This window comes from Rutidosis leptorrhynchoides, chromosome 8 (assembly GCF_046630445.1).
Source record: "Rutidosis leptorrhynchoides isolate AG116_Rl617_1_P2 chromosome 8, CSIRO_AGI_Rlap_v1, whole genome shotgun sequence".
In the NCBI taxonomy this organism is placed as follows: domain Eukaryota; kingdom Viridiplantae; phylum Streptophyta; class Magnoliopsida; order Asterales; family Asteraceae; genus Rutidosis; species Rutidosis leptorrhynchoides.
In genome coordinates, this window is record NC_092340.1 from 194,615,527 (window position 1) to 194,630,880 (window position 15,354).

Genomic DNA, 15,354 nt, shown 5'->3' on the forward strand with positions numbered 1-15,354 from the left:
ACAACACCGGTACCATGGGTCAAGATTAATCTCGACCAATACATATACGATGGGGGTTTTATTTATTTCATTGGGGGTTTATTAAACAACTAAATATGAACCATTAAAATTGAATTACTAACATCGGACTGCTAACTACGGACTAAGGAATTATTAAAAGTATTAAAAGTATTATAAGTATATATATGTGACGATTGTTTAAAAAGAAAAGGTATTGATATATTATATATGGATAGGTTCGTGATATCAATCGGAGACCAAGTCGAAATTACATATCTTCAAGACAAAAGTGAGTATATAGTCCCACTTTTAAACTCTAAATATTTCGGGATGAGAATACATGTATTTTATGTTTTACGCTATGGACACAAGTAACTGAAAAATATATTCTACGTTGAGTTGTACCACTGGAATACTTCCCTGTAGCTTGGTAACTAATATTTACAGCGGTATTGTAAACGCGAATCCTGTTGATAGATCTATCGGGCCTGACAACCCCAACCGGACTGGACGACCAGTATTCAACGGTTGCACAGTACTTCGTTTCGTGACTACACCTTGGTACGGTGTAGTAAGATTTCATAATAAAGGGAATATGCGACGTGATTAAATGTTAAGTATGGTTACCAAGTGCTCAACCACTTAGAATATTTTTATTAAAATGTTTATATATGAAATCTTGTGTTCCATTGTTATAACGCTGCTAGCATCAAACCTATATATCTCACCAACTTTATGTTGACGTTTTAAAGCATGTTATTCTCAGGTATGAATTAAGTCTTCCGCTGTGCATTAGCTCATGTTAAGGATACTACTTGGGACCTTTTAAGCCATGATACAAAGACGTTGCATTCGAGTCATTGGAGTTCAATAGAGAATATAAATAAGTAAATGACAGATTAGGTCATTTGGATATTATGAAATGTTAGACGAAAATGTCAAATATTGATGTAATGATAGTTTGCCTTTTAAGAATAAATGCAACATTTGTAAAATGTATCATATAGAGGTCAAGTACCTCACAATGTTATCATATGTTATTGTATTCGTCCCTATGGATTGGGTCGGGTCGTCTCAGATGTGTATTGAAATATGAAATCTTGTGGTCTATTATTATGATTTGATATATATAGGTTAAACCTATAACTCACCAACATTTTTGTTGACGTTTTAAGCATGTTTATTCTCAGGTGATTATTAAGAGCTTCCGCTATCGCATACTTAAATAAGGACGAGATTTGGAGTCCATGTTTGTATAATATTGTGTAAAACTGCATTCAAGAAACTTATTTTGTTGTAACATATTTGTATTGTAAACCATTATGTAATGGTCGTGTGTAAACAGGATATTTTAGATTATCATTATTTGATAATCTACGTAAAGCTTTTTAAACCTTTATTGATGAAATAAAGGTTATGGTTTGTTTTAAAATGAATGCAGTCTTTGAAAAACGTCTCATATAGAGGTCAAAACCTCGCAACGAAATCAATTAATATGGAACGTTTTTAATCAATAAGAACGGGACATTTCAGTTGGTATCCGAGCGTTGGTCTTAGAAAATCAGAATTTTGCATTAGTGTGTCTTATTGAGTTTGTAGGATGCATTAGTGAGTCTGGACTTCGACCGTGTTTACTTGAAAAATGATTTCTTAACAAATTTTGTTGGAAACTATATATTTTTAACATGTGAATATTATGTGATATATTAATCTCTTAACGCGTTTGATATTATGTGATAGATGTCTACCTCTAGAACAAGTCCCATTGACTCACCTAATAATAATGAAGAGTCAAATGTAAATTGGAATGATTCGTGGACTGATTCACAAGTTCCCGAAGAGGAACCGGAAGAAGAGTCGGAACCGGAAGAAGAATCGGAACCGGAAGAAGAAATAGAACCGGTGGGGGAAATAATAAAACGGTTAAGTAAAAGAGAATCCCCAACCAACCGACCAAGGTTAATTATGGTCAATGGTGTTTCCGCCAAGGAAGCAAAATATTGGGAGGATTACCAATTCTCCGATGAATCGGATTCCGACGAGAATTCCGATGATGTTATAGAAATTACCCCAACTGAATTTAAAAAGGCAAAAGAAAATAATAAGGGAAAGAGCATAAAAATAGAGAAATCTAATTCCAACCCCGATGAACTTTATATGTATCGTCAACCCCCGAAGTCCTTAAGTTGTAACAATGACCCGGGATCCTCTAAACCACCAGGTTTTTCTAAACCAATGTGGATAACGACGGCTCGTATTAGGGGAACATCATATATCCCTAGAAACTTGGTAAAACGAACCAAAACCGAACAAGAAGAAACGAGCGAGTCGGAATAAGATAGTTATATTCGTGTGGTGTAATATATGTTATATAGTGTGCTTATGCTTTATGATATATGTAAAAATTGCTTGTATTAATAAGTATTTTTTTTTATGAATCTAACTCTTGTCTATTTTACAGTATAAAAACAAAAAATGGATAGACAACCCAATATTTTAAGAGACCTACCCGGAGACATGATTGATGAAATCTTGTCTAGAGTCGGTCAGAATTCCTCGGCACAACTATTTAAGGCGAGATCAGTTTGTAAGACATTTGAAGAACGTTCTAAGAATGCCTTGGTTTATAAAAGGCTTTCGTTCGGAAGATGGGGAATATCACATTGGGAAATCCATAAGTTACGATGTGTTTACTTTGACGCATATATTGCGGGGAACCCAAATGCTATTTTACGCAACGGGTTAAGAAATTATTTTGACTCAGTATATCCGAATATAGGACTTCGTGATTTAGAAAAAGCGGCTAACATGCAACATAAAGAAGCATGTTATGCTTACGGGTTAGTAATGTTCGCTTCTCACCAAAGTGAGAACAAGAACATCGGGCTACAACTATTAAACAAAACGTTCCCACAAGTGACGGAGTCGGTAATTGGGGTAAGAAATTAGGTTTTTAGGTTATTACGAGACTGTTGGTCATTACGTAACCCTCGTCCCTTTGATGACGTTACAACACGCTGTCTTATCAACGGCCATAACGGTTATGTTCCACAAGACCAAGGATGGGAAGTAGTCCTAGTAAAACCAGAATGCATGACTTGTTTCTGGACGTATGAATTACGTGTCTTTATTGCCTTTGCTGAACGACTTGTGTACTAGCTAGAATTATCTTCACAACTATCTTGTATCAAAGTTATTGTGTGCTATATTTCATGCTTTATGTAAAATAAGCAGTATTGTAAGTTTGTAAAATATTGTATAAAAGTTTGAACGCGAAATATTATTACAATCAGTTTTTCATATAGAATTGTAGTAGTTGAATTGTATATTAGCTACTAAGTATGAACTTAACGGGTAGGTACTACCCGAATTTAAACTTATAAAACGCTAATATGAAGAAAAAGCTTTTATAAATGAGTTCATATTATGCTACGAAATACTATTAACTACTCTTAATATTCTGTTTGATTAACTTGTTCCATTTGACTATTTTGAAGGAAATGGCACCGACTACTCGACACACCGTGAATATGAATGAAGAGGAATTCCGTACTTTTCTAGCTTCAAACATAGCCGCAGTACAGGCTACGCTACATACCAACAATAACCTTGGATCTGGCAGTACAGGAAATCGTGTAGGATGCACCTACAAAGAATTCACTGCCTGCAAACCTTTGGAATTTGATGGAACCGAAGGACCGATCGGATTGAAACGGTGGACCGAGAAGGTCGAATCGGTGTTTGCCATAAGTAAGTGTACTGAAGAGGACAAAGTGAAGTACGCTACGCATACCTTCACAGGTTCTGCGTTAACATGGTGGAATACCTATCTAGAGCAAGTGGGACAAGATGATGCGTACGCACTACCGTGGTCAGCATTCAAGCACTTGATGAACGAGAAGTACCGTCCCAGAACCGAGGTCAATAAGCTCAAGACAGAACTTAGAGGGTTACGAACCCAAGGATTTGATATTACCACGTACGAAAGACGATTCACAGAATTGTGCCTATTGTGTCCGGGAGCATTCGAAGATGAGGAAGAGAAGATCGACGCGTTTGTGAAAGGATTACCGGAAAGAATCCAAGAAGATATAAGTTCACACGAGCCCGCCTCCATACAACAGGCATGTAGAATGGCTCACAAACTAGTGAACCAGATTGAAGAAAGAATTAAAGAACATACTGCTGAAGAGGCCAATGTGAAGCAAGTCAAAAGAAAGTGGGAGGAAAATGGTGATAAGAATCACCAATACAACAACAACAGCAATTACAACAATAATCCCAACAATTATCCCAACAATCGCAACATCAATCGCAACTACAACAAACGGCCCAACAACAACAACAACAACAACAGCAGCAACAGCAACTACAACAATCATCCCAATAACAATAATAACCGCAACAACAACAACAATCAGAAGCAGCTATGCCAAAGGTGTGAAAAGTATCACTCGGGGTTCTGCACCAAATTTTGCAACAAGTGTAAAAGAAATGGTCATAGCGCGGCGAAGTGTGAGGTCTACGGACCAGGGGTTAATAGAACAAAAGGAACAAATGATGTCGGAAAGAGTAATGGCGGAGCAAGTAGTGTCGGAGCAAGTTATGCCAATGTAGTTTGTTATAAATGTGGAAAACCGGGCCACATTATTAGAAATTGCCCGAATCAGGAGAACACGAATGGACAAGGCCGCGTAAGAGTTTTCAATATTAATGCGGCAGAGGCACAAGAAGACCCGGAGCTTGTTACGGGTACGTTTCTTATTGACAATAAATCTGCTTACGTTTTATTTGATTCGGGTGCGGATAGAAGCTATATGAGTAGAGATTTTTGTGCTAAATTAAGTTGTCCATTGACGCCTTTGGATAGTAAATTTTTACTCGAATTAGCAAATGGTAAATTAATTTAAGCAGATAATATATGTCGGAATCGAGAAATTAAACTGGTTAGCGAAACATTTAAGATTGACTTGATACCAGTAGAGTTAGGGAGTTTTGATGTGATAATCGGTATGGACTGGTTGAAAGAAGTGAAAGCAGAGATCATTTGTTACAAAAATGCAATTCGCATTATACGAGAAAAAGGAAAACCCTTAATGGTGTACGGAGAAAAGGGCAACACGAAGCTACATCTTATTAGTAATTTGAAGGCACAAAAACTAATAAGAAAAGGTTGCTATGTTGTTCTAGCACACGTCGAGAAAGTACAAACTGAAGAAAAGAGCATCAATGATGTTCCCATTGCAAAAGAATTTCCCGATGTATTTCCGAAGGAATTACCGGGATTACCCCCACATCGATCCGTTGAATTTCAAATAGATCTTGTACCAGGAGCTGAACCAATAGCTCGTGCTCCTTACAAACTCGCACTCAGCGAGATGAAAGAACTGCAAAGCCAATTACAAGAACTTTTAGAGCGTGGTTTCATTCGACCAAGCACATCACCGTGAGGAGCTCCTGTTTTGTTTGTCAAGAAGAAAGATGGTACATTCAGGTTGTGTATCGACTACCGAGAGTTGAACAAACTTACCATCAAGAACCGTTACCCACTACCGAGAATCGACGACTTATTTGATCAACTACAAGGCTCGTCTGTTTATTCAAAGATTGACTTATGTTCCGGGTATCATCAAAAGCGGGTGAAAGAAGATGATATTCCAAAGACTGCTTTCAGAACACGTTACGGTCATTACGAGTTTATGGTCATGCCGTTTGGTTTAACTAATGCACCAGCTGTGTTCATGGACCTTATAAACCGAGTGTGTGGACCATACCTTGACAAGTTTGTCATTGTTTTCATTGATGACATACTTATTTACTCAAAGAATGACCAAGAACACGGTGAACATTTGAGAAAGGTGTTAGAAGTATTGAGGAAGGAAGAATTGTACGCTAAGTTTTCAAAGTGTGCATTTTGGTTGGAAGAAGTTCAATTCCTCGGTCACATAGTGAACAAAGAAGGTATTAAGGTGGATCCGGCAAAGATAGAAACTGTTGAAAAGTGGGAAACCCCGAAAACTCCGAAACACATACGCCAGTTTTTAGGACTAGCTGGTTACTACAGAAGGTTCATCCAAGACTTTTCCAGAATAGCAAAACCCTTGACTGCATTAACGCATAAAGGGAAGAAATTTGAATGGAATGATGAACAAGAGAAAGCGTTTCAGTTATTGAAGAAAAAGCTAACTACGGCACCTATATTGTCATTGCCTGAAGGGAATGATGATTTTGTGATTTATTGTGACGCATCAAAGCAAGGTCTCGGTTGTGTATTAATGCAACGAACGAAGGTGATTGCTTATGCGTCTAGACAATTGAAGATTCACGAACAAAATTATACGACGCATGATTTGGAATTAGGCGCGGTTGTTTTTGCATTAAAGACTTGGAGGCACTACTTATATGGGGTCAAAAGTATTATATATACCGACCACAAAAGTCTTCAACACATATTTAATCAGAAACAACTGAATATGAGGCAGCGTAGGTGGATTGAATTATTGAATGATTACGACTTTGAGATTCGTTACCACCCGGGGAAGGCAAATGTGGTAGCCGATGCCTTGAGCAGGAAGGACAGAGAACCCATTCGAGTAAAATCTATGAATATAATGATTCATAATAACCTTACTACTCAAATAAAGGAGGCGCAACAAGGAGTTTTAAAAGAGGGAAATTTAAAGGATGAAATACCCAAAGGATCGGAGAAGCATCTTAATATTCGGGAAGACGGAACCCGGTATAGGGCTGAAAGGATTTCTGTACCAAAATTTGGAGATATGAGAGAAATGGTACTTAGAGAAGCTCATAAAACCAGATACTCAATACATCCTGGAACGGGGAAGATGTACAAGGATCTCAAGAAACATTTTTGGTGGCCGGGTATGAAAGTCGATGTTGCTAAATACGTGGGAGAATGTTTGACGTGTTCTAAAGTCAAAGCTGAGCATCAGAAACCATCAGGTCTACTTCAACAACCCAAAATCCCGGAATGGAAATGGGAAAACATTACCATGGATTTCATCACTAAATTGTCAAGGACTGCAAGTGGTTTTGATACTATTTGGGTAATAGTTGATCGTCTCACCAAATCAGCACACTTCCTGCCAATAAGAGAAGATGACAAGATGGAGAAGTTAGCACGACTGTATTTGAAGGAAGTTGTCTCCAGACATGGAATACCAATCTCTATTATCTCTGATAGGGATGGCAGATTTATTTCAAGATTCTAGCAGACATTACAGTAAGCATTAGGAACTCGTCTAGACATGAGTACTACCTATCATCCACAAACTGATGGGCAGAGCGAAAGGACGATACAAACTCTTGAAGACATGCTACGAGCATGTGTTATTGATTTCGGAAACAGTTGGGATCGACATCGACCGTTAGCAGAATTTTCCTACAACAACAGCTACCATTCAAGCATTGAGATGGCGCCGTTTGAAGCACTTTATGGTAGAAAGTGCAGGTCTCCAATTTGTTGGAGTGAAGTGGGGGATAGACAGATTACGGGTCCGGAGATTATACAAGAAACTACCGAGAAGATCATCCAAATTCAACAACGGTTGAAAACCGCCCAAAGTCGACAAAAGAGCTACGCTGACATTAAAAGAAAAGATATAGAATTTGAAATTGGAGAGATGGTCATGCTTAAAGTTGCACCTTGGAAAGGCGTTGTTTGATTTGGTAAACGCGGGAAATTAAATCCAAGGTATATTGGACCATTCAAGATTATTGATCGTGTCGGACCAGTAGCTTACCGACTTGAGTTACCTCAACAACTCGCGGCTGTACATAACACTTTCCACGTCTCGAATTTGAAGAAATGTTTTGCTAAAGAAGATCTCACTATTCCGTTAGATGAAATCCAAATCAACGAAAAACTTCAATTCATCGAAGAACCCGTCGAAATAATGGATCGTGAGGTTAAAAGACTTAAGTAAAACAAGATACCAATTGTTAAGGTTCGATGGAATGCTCGTAGAGGACCCGAGTTCACCTGGGAGTGTGAAGATCAGATGAAGAAGAAATACCCGCATCTATTTCCAGAAGATTCGTCAACACCTTCAACAGCTTAAAATTTCGGGACGAAATTTATTTAACGGGTAGGTACTGTAGTGACCCGAACTTTTCCATGTTTATATATATTAATTGAGATTGATATTTACATGATTAAATGTTTCCAACATGTTAAGCAATCAAACTTGTTAAGACTTGATTAATTGAAATATGTTTCATATAGACAATTGACCACCCAAGTTGACCGGTGATTCACGAACGTTAAAACTTGTAAAAACTATATGATGACATATATATGGATATATATATAGTTAACATGATAATATGATAAGTAAACATATCATTAAGTATATTAACAATGAACTACATATGTAAAAACAAGACTACTAACTTAATGATTTTTAAACGAGACATATATGTAACGATTATCGTTGTAAAGACATTTAATGTATATATATCATATTAAGAGATATTCATACATGATAATATCATGATAATATAATAATTTAAAATCTCATTTGATATTATAAACATTGGGTTAACAACATTTAACAAGATCGTTAACCTAAAGGTTTCAAAACAACACTTACATGTAACGACTAACGATGATTTAACGACTCAGTTAAAATGTATATACATGTAGTGTTTTAATATGTATTTATACACTTTTGAAAGACTTCAATACACTTATCAAAATACTTCTACTTAACAAAAATGCTTACAATTACATCCTCGTTCAGTTTCATCAACAATTCTACTCGTATGCACCCGTATTCGTACTCGTACAATACACAGCTTTTAGATGTATGTACTATTGGTATATACACTCCAATGATCAGCTCTTAGCAGCCCATGTGAGTCACCTAACACATGTGGGAACCATCATTTGGCAAATAGCATGAAATATCTCATAAAATTACAAAAATATGAGTAATCATTCATGACTTATTTACATGAAAACAAAATTACATATCCTTTATATCTAATCCATACACCAACGACCAAAAACACCTACAAACACTTTCATTCTTCAATTTTCTTCATCTAATTAATCTCTCTCATGTTCTATCTTCAAGTTCTAAGTGTTCTTCATATATTCTACAAGTTCTAGTTACATAAAATCAAGAATACTTTCAAGTTTGCTAGCTCACTTCCAATCTTGTAAGGTGATCATCCAACCTCAAGAAATCTTTGTTTCTTACAGTAGGTTATCATTATAATACAAGGTAATAATCATATTCAAACTTTGGTTCAATTTCTATAACTATAACAATCTTATTTCAAGTGATGATCTTACTTGAACTTGTTTTCGTGTCATGATTCTGCTTCAAGAACTTCGAGCCATCCAAGGATCCATTGAAGCTAGATCCACTTTTCTCTTTTCCAGTAGGTTTATCCAAGGAACTTAAGGTAGTAATGATGTTCATAACATCATTCGATTCATACATATAAAGCTATCTTATTCGAAGGTTTAAACTTGTAATCACTAGAACATAGTTTAGTTAATTCTAAACTTGTTCGCAAATAAAAGTTAATCCTTCTAACTTGACTTTTAAAATCAACTAAACACATGTTCTATATCTATATGATATGCTAACTTAATGATTTAAAACCTGGAAACACGAAAAACACCGTAAAACCGGATTTACGCCGTCGTAGTAACACCGCGGGCTGTTTTGGGTTAGTTAATTAAAAACTATGATAAACTTTGATTTAAAAGTTGTTATTCTGAGAAAATGATTCTTATTATGAACATGAAACTATATCCAAAAATTATGGTTAAACTCAAAGTGGAAGTATGTTTTCTAAAATGGTCATCTAGACGTCGTTCTTTCGACTGAAATGACTACCTTTACAAAAACGACTTGTAACTTATTTTTACGACTATAAACCTATACTTTTTCTGTTTAGATTCATAAAATAGAGTTCAATATGAAACCATAGCAATTTGATTCACTCAAAACGGATTTAAAATGAAGAAGTTATGGGTAAAACAAGATTGGATAATTTTTCTCATTTTAGCTACGTGAAAATTGGTAACAAATCTATTCCAACCATAACTTAAACAACTTGTATTGTATATTATGTAATCTTGAGATACCATAGACACGTATACAATGTTTCGACCTATCATGTCGACACATCTATGTATATTTCGGAACAACCATAGACACTCTATATGTGAATGTTGGAGTTAGCTATACAGGGTTAAGGTTGATTCCAAAATATGTATAGTTTGAGTTGTGATCAATACTGAGATACGTATACACTGGGTCGTGGATTGATTCAAGATAATATTTATTGATTTATTTCTGTATATCTAACTGTGGACAACTAGTTGTAGGTTACTAACGAGGACAGCTGACTTAATAAACTTAAAACATCAAAATATATTAAAAGAGTTGTAAATATATTTTGAACATACTTTGATATATATGTATATATTGTTATAGGTTCGTGAATCAACCAGTGGCCAAGTCTTACTTCCCGACGAAGTAAAAATCTGTGAAAGTGAGTTATAGTCCCACTTTTAAAATCTAATATTTTTGGGATGAGAATACATGCAGGTTTTATAAATGATTTACAAAATAGACACAAGTACGTGAAACTACATTCTATGGTTGAATTATCGAAATCGAATATGCCCCTTTTTATTAAGTCTGGTAATCTAAGAATTAGGGAACAGACACCCTAATTGACGCGAATCCTAAAGATAGATCTATCGGGCCCAACAAGCCCCATCCAAAGTACCGGATGCTTTAGTACTTTGAAATTTATATCATATCCGAAGGGTGTCCCGGAATGATGGGGATATTCTTATATATGCATCTTGTTAATGTCGGTTACCAGGTGTTCACCATATGAATGATTTTTATCTCTATGTATGGGATGTGTATTGAAATATGAAATCTTGTGGTCTATTATTATGATTTGATATATATAGGTTAAACCTATAACTAACCAACATTTTTGTTGACGTTTTAAGCATGTTTATTCTCAGGTGATTATTAAGAGCTTCCGCTGTTGCATACTTAAATAAGGACGAGATTTGGAGTCCATGTTTGTATAATATTGTGTAAAACTGCATTCAAGAAACTTATTTTGTTGTAACATATTTGTATTGTAAACCATTATGTAATGGTCGTGTGTAAACAGGATATTTTAGATTATCATTATTTGATAATCTACGTAAAGCTTTTTAAACCTTTATTGATGAAATAAAGGTTATGGTTTGTTTTAAAATGAATGCAGTCTTTGAAAAACGTCTCATATAGAGGTCAAAACCTCGCAACGAAATCAATTAATATGGAACGTTTTTAATCAATAAGAACGGGACATTTCATGATGGTTGTCTTACAAAAATAAAATCATGTAGCAACACAGAAGGTGGCGATGGTTGATCATAAAAATATAAGGAAGGAGAAAAGTGGTGAATGAAGCGTGTGATATCTATAGCTATATGTATGTAGTAGATATATATATATATATATATATATATATATATATATATATATATATATATATATATATATATATATATATATATATATATATATATATATTTATATTTATATGTATATATCAAATCCCTTTCCGTTGGTGGAATGAAGTGAAGAAAGAGTAACATCAAATAGTAATTCTAATAATAATTAAATTTCATCTTTATCGACATATTGGAATTTTATATATATATTATAGTGATTCTTACAAACAAAACGGTACACATATTCAAATTAAGCACAATTGTAAATAGTATTCTCAATAGTTAAGCAGCCTGAAATCTAAATTCTTATGCCGACAGTTTTATCGTGAAGATTATATCGTACTCCGTTGTTAATCAGTGGCGGATAACAGTATTCAGAAAAATTCCAAATTTTTACATTAAATATCTTTAATTATTTTGGTCTTTATGGTATAGAATTTGATCATTAACTATTAAATAAAAATTACATTAATTATTCACTCCCAACCCCAAGTAAAATATAAAAAGTTTTAAAATTTTATAAATAGCTCCTAAATACATTTTTACTAAGCCTATAATTTATAAAACCCATTTTTGTATCACCGTTTATTTTAAAATCACATGAGTTTCTTTTTAACTCATTTACTATCTATCGAATGAAAATTGAGCGTTACCATCGTTTATTAAATAACTTCGAAATCACAAAATATATATTCTATATACTTTATATATATATATATATATATATATATATATATTCTAAAAATAATAATTGTTATATATTATTATTATTATTCAACATTAATTATAACAATTACAATATATAATATTTCATTTTATAATACACATATATATTTATATATATTTAATTATATGCATATCTATATATTATATATTAAATTAATAATATTAAATATACAGATATTATTTAATATATTTATTTCCAACAACTAAATCATATATTATTTCAAATAATATTTCAAATAAAATTATATATATCTATTTACAAATTAGTTGTTCGTGAATCGTCGGGAATGGTCGAAGGTCAATTGAATTTATGAAATAGTTTAAAATTTTTTAGACTCAACATTACAGATTTTGCTTATCGTGTTGAAACCACATATAGATTAAGTTTAAATTTAGTCAAAAATTTCTGGGTCGTCACAACTGTTGGGTGAAGGATAGGAGTCGAAGTCCAAGATCTAGTTACTCATTGTGTAGGCGTAGTCTGAATCATCTCATCAGGTACATATCGTGTCCTCTTCTTCGTTTGCTCGGGAGATGATTCAGTTGCTGATGAATCAGTGTCACTCCCCTCAGGTGTAGTTGATATGGTAGATGCATTCCGAGTTGGACTAGGCTCACTGATCCTCACGGTTTGAGTAGGTTGGATAACCCTAGGGCGTTTTAGGTTTACCCTAATTGAGGTGGTAGCTGGCCCGGGTTGGACTATAGGTTCATCTACAATCTCTGGGGCTGGAACCATAGCGGGTTCAACTTGAAGGTATTTCGTATGCCCGAGAGACATATTGAATTAATGTGGCTAATGTGTTTTGATCCAAGTTGGGTCATACCCAATAACAAGCTTACCGACACCTTATTCGTATTTGATCTTAGCGATTGGATCGTTGATTAAATTACGCGACACTTGGATTTTGAGAAAAATGGTTTTCTAAAATAATATCACTTGATGTGTATATAAATTATGGAATAATTTATAGAATATGGATTTAATTATTTATAGGTTAAATAATTAATTTAGTTATGTTACATTTTATAAAATTGGTTTTATAAATAATGTATACATAAAAAATAATATGCAAGTTTATAAAATGTATTTTATAAAAACTAGTTTTATAAAATCTAGTTTTATAAAACTATTTTTTAAAAGAAATGGAAGTGGCATTGGAGTCCATGTAAGCATGCCATTTGACTAGCCATTTGTATGGTTACTTCCATTTTCAACGAGCATATTAACCAAGACTTATTGGAGACCATAGACACATGCAAACATATCAAGTAAAGTGCAAAAAAAATTCTGCTCCTCCTTGTTTTGCTGCTGGCCGAAATATTTGGTCACAAAAGGAGGGTGTTCTAGTTATTTTGCAAGTATATTCAAGTATCTAAAATCCTAACTAAACAAAGGTGGTGTTGGTGCACAAAAGGCTTGTGGGTGTTACTCTCTTGAGGCTTCAAGTTAGAAGTTATTATTCCATCATCTTCATCATCTTCTTGCTCATCCAAAACAGCCCTCAATTAACTTGAGGAGGTATATACTTTCTTCCTTTCTTGTTAAATGTAAGCATATGTTCAAGACTTGATATTAACATGGGATTAAACAAAATGGCTAGACATATACATATAACTCTCATAAAATTGGTTTTGTGATTATGTAAACTTTATGAACATGTTGTTATGAAACTTGTTAAATCCCATCAATGGTATCTAGAGCCGAAGTCTATGGAATATGCTTCTTAAATGGTTATTAAACCCACTATATTTGCAATCTATGAACATGCATGAAAGTAGAATGCAAAAATCAAAGGGTTTGGGTGGGTTTGTTGAGTAGGCCGATTTCTAGGAGGGTCCCGAAAGGGTTTGGGACTTTCCATTTGGTTCATATTTGTTGATATATTGATGTTCACAATTATAGCCATGACCTTGTGTTTGAATGGATGTTTGTTTGGTTGATTTGTTGATCATTCAATATGGTTGTATTATTTATTCAATTGTTTTGTAATATTATTTATTTGGTTATGTAATTTATTTTATATTTGGCATGTAAAATAGATTAGGTTATATTTTCATTTTCTAGAGAAAAATGTATTAGGATATATTTTGTAAAGAGATGAAGATGCACAGGATGGAGACAAGGAAGATGCAAGATTTAGTGGGAGATGTAAAATCTCCTACTTTGTGTTATGACCCATTAACCGGTGGCATTTTGTTTACGGCTAAACAAAATGCCTACCAAAAGGCTTGATTGTGAACATATTGTTTTGCATGCATGGTTGTTTTGTATGATTGTGGATTGTGCATTTTATTACTACAAGTTAATCACACAAGTTAACAACAAGCAAAACGACATTTAAATGGTTAAATTGAAATGACAAAAGGACGTTAATAAATGGTTATTAAGAACAAGAAAAGGATTACACATATAAAATGGTTTATATCAAAGTAATGAAATTGGCTTTATTACATGACATGAAAAATGGATTTTCACATGAACCACACACTAAATGCATGTTAGTGTATGGTATAAAAGTTTTCTTGAACTAGAATAAAGAAACCTTAAAATCCCTTTAACACACTAGGTTAACAAGTTTAACGCCATCCATTTATGTAAACACTTAAACATGTTAGGGAACTAATAATGGGATAAAGGTCACCTAACCGTTATAAGCAAACTAATATGATTAAGGTGAATTTGACATGCTCATAGGATAAAGGTCACCTAACCACTTGTATGTTAAATTTACACGTTTACACAAGTTGGATGACTTAATTTAGGAATCATGAACGTAGGATCACCGAAGCATGAGGAATAAATAGGCGTTGATGGGATAAATATGCCATACAAAAGGATTGTATGATCCCATACTCTAGAAGTTGCAAATGGATTGCAATTGTCAATTTAAGACTACCTAGCTATATCAAATAACGGGATAAAGGTCACCTAACCGAAATTTGATTTACCGTTGGATTCAAGAATTTAATATATCAATTGGATTTAAAAAGGGTATTGATTGTTAAATTAAAATTAATACTTAAACAAACTTTGTTAAATTTTGTAGATGGCCGCCAATAACAACAACATTCCAAACGCACCAATCAACTTTAATAACCTATCATTGAGGTCCTTACTC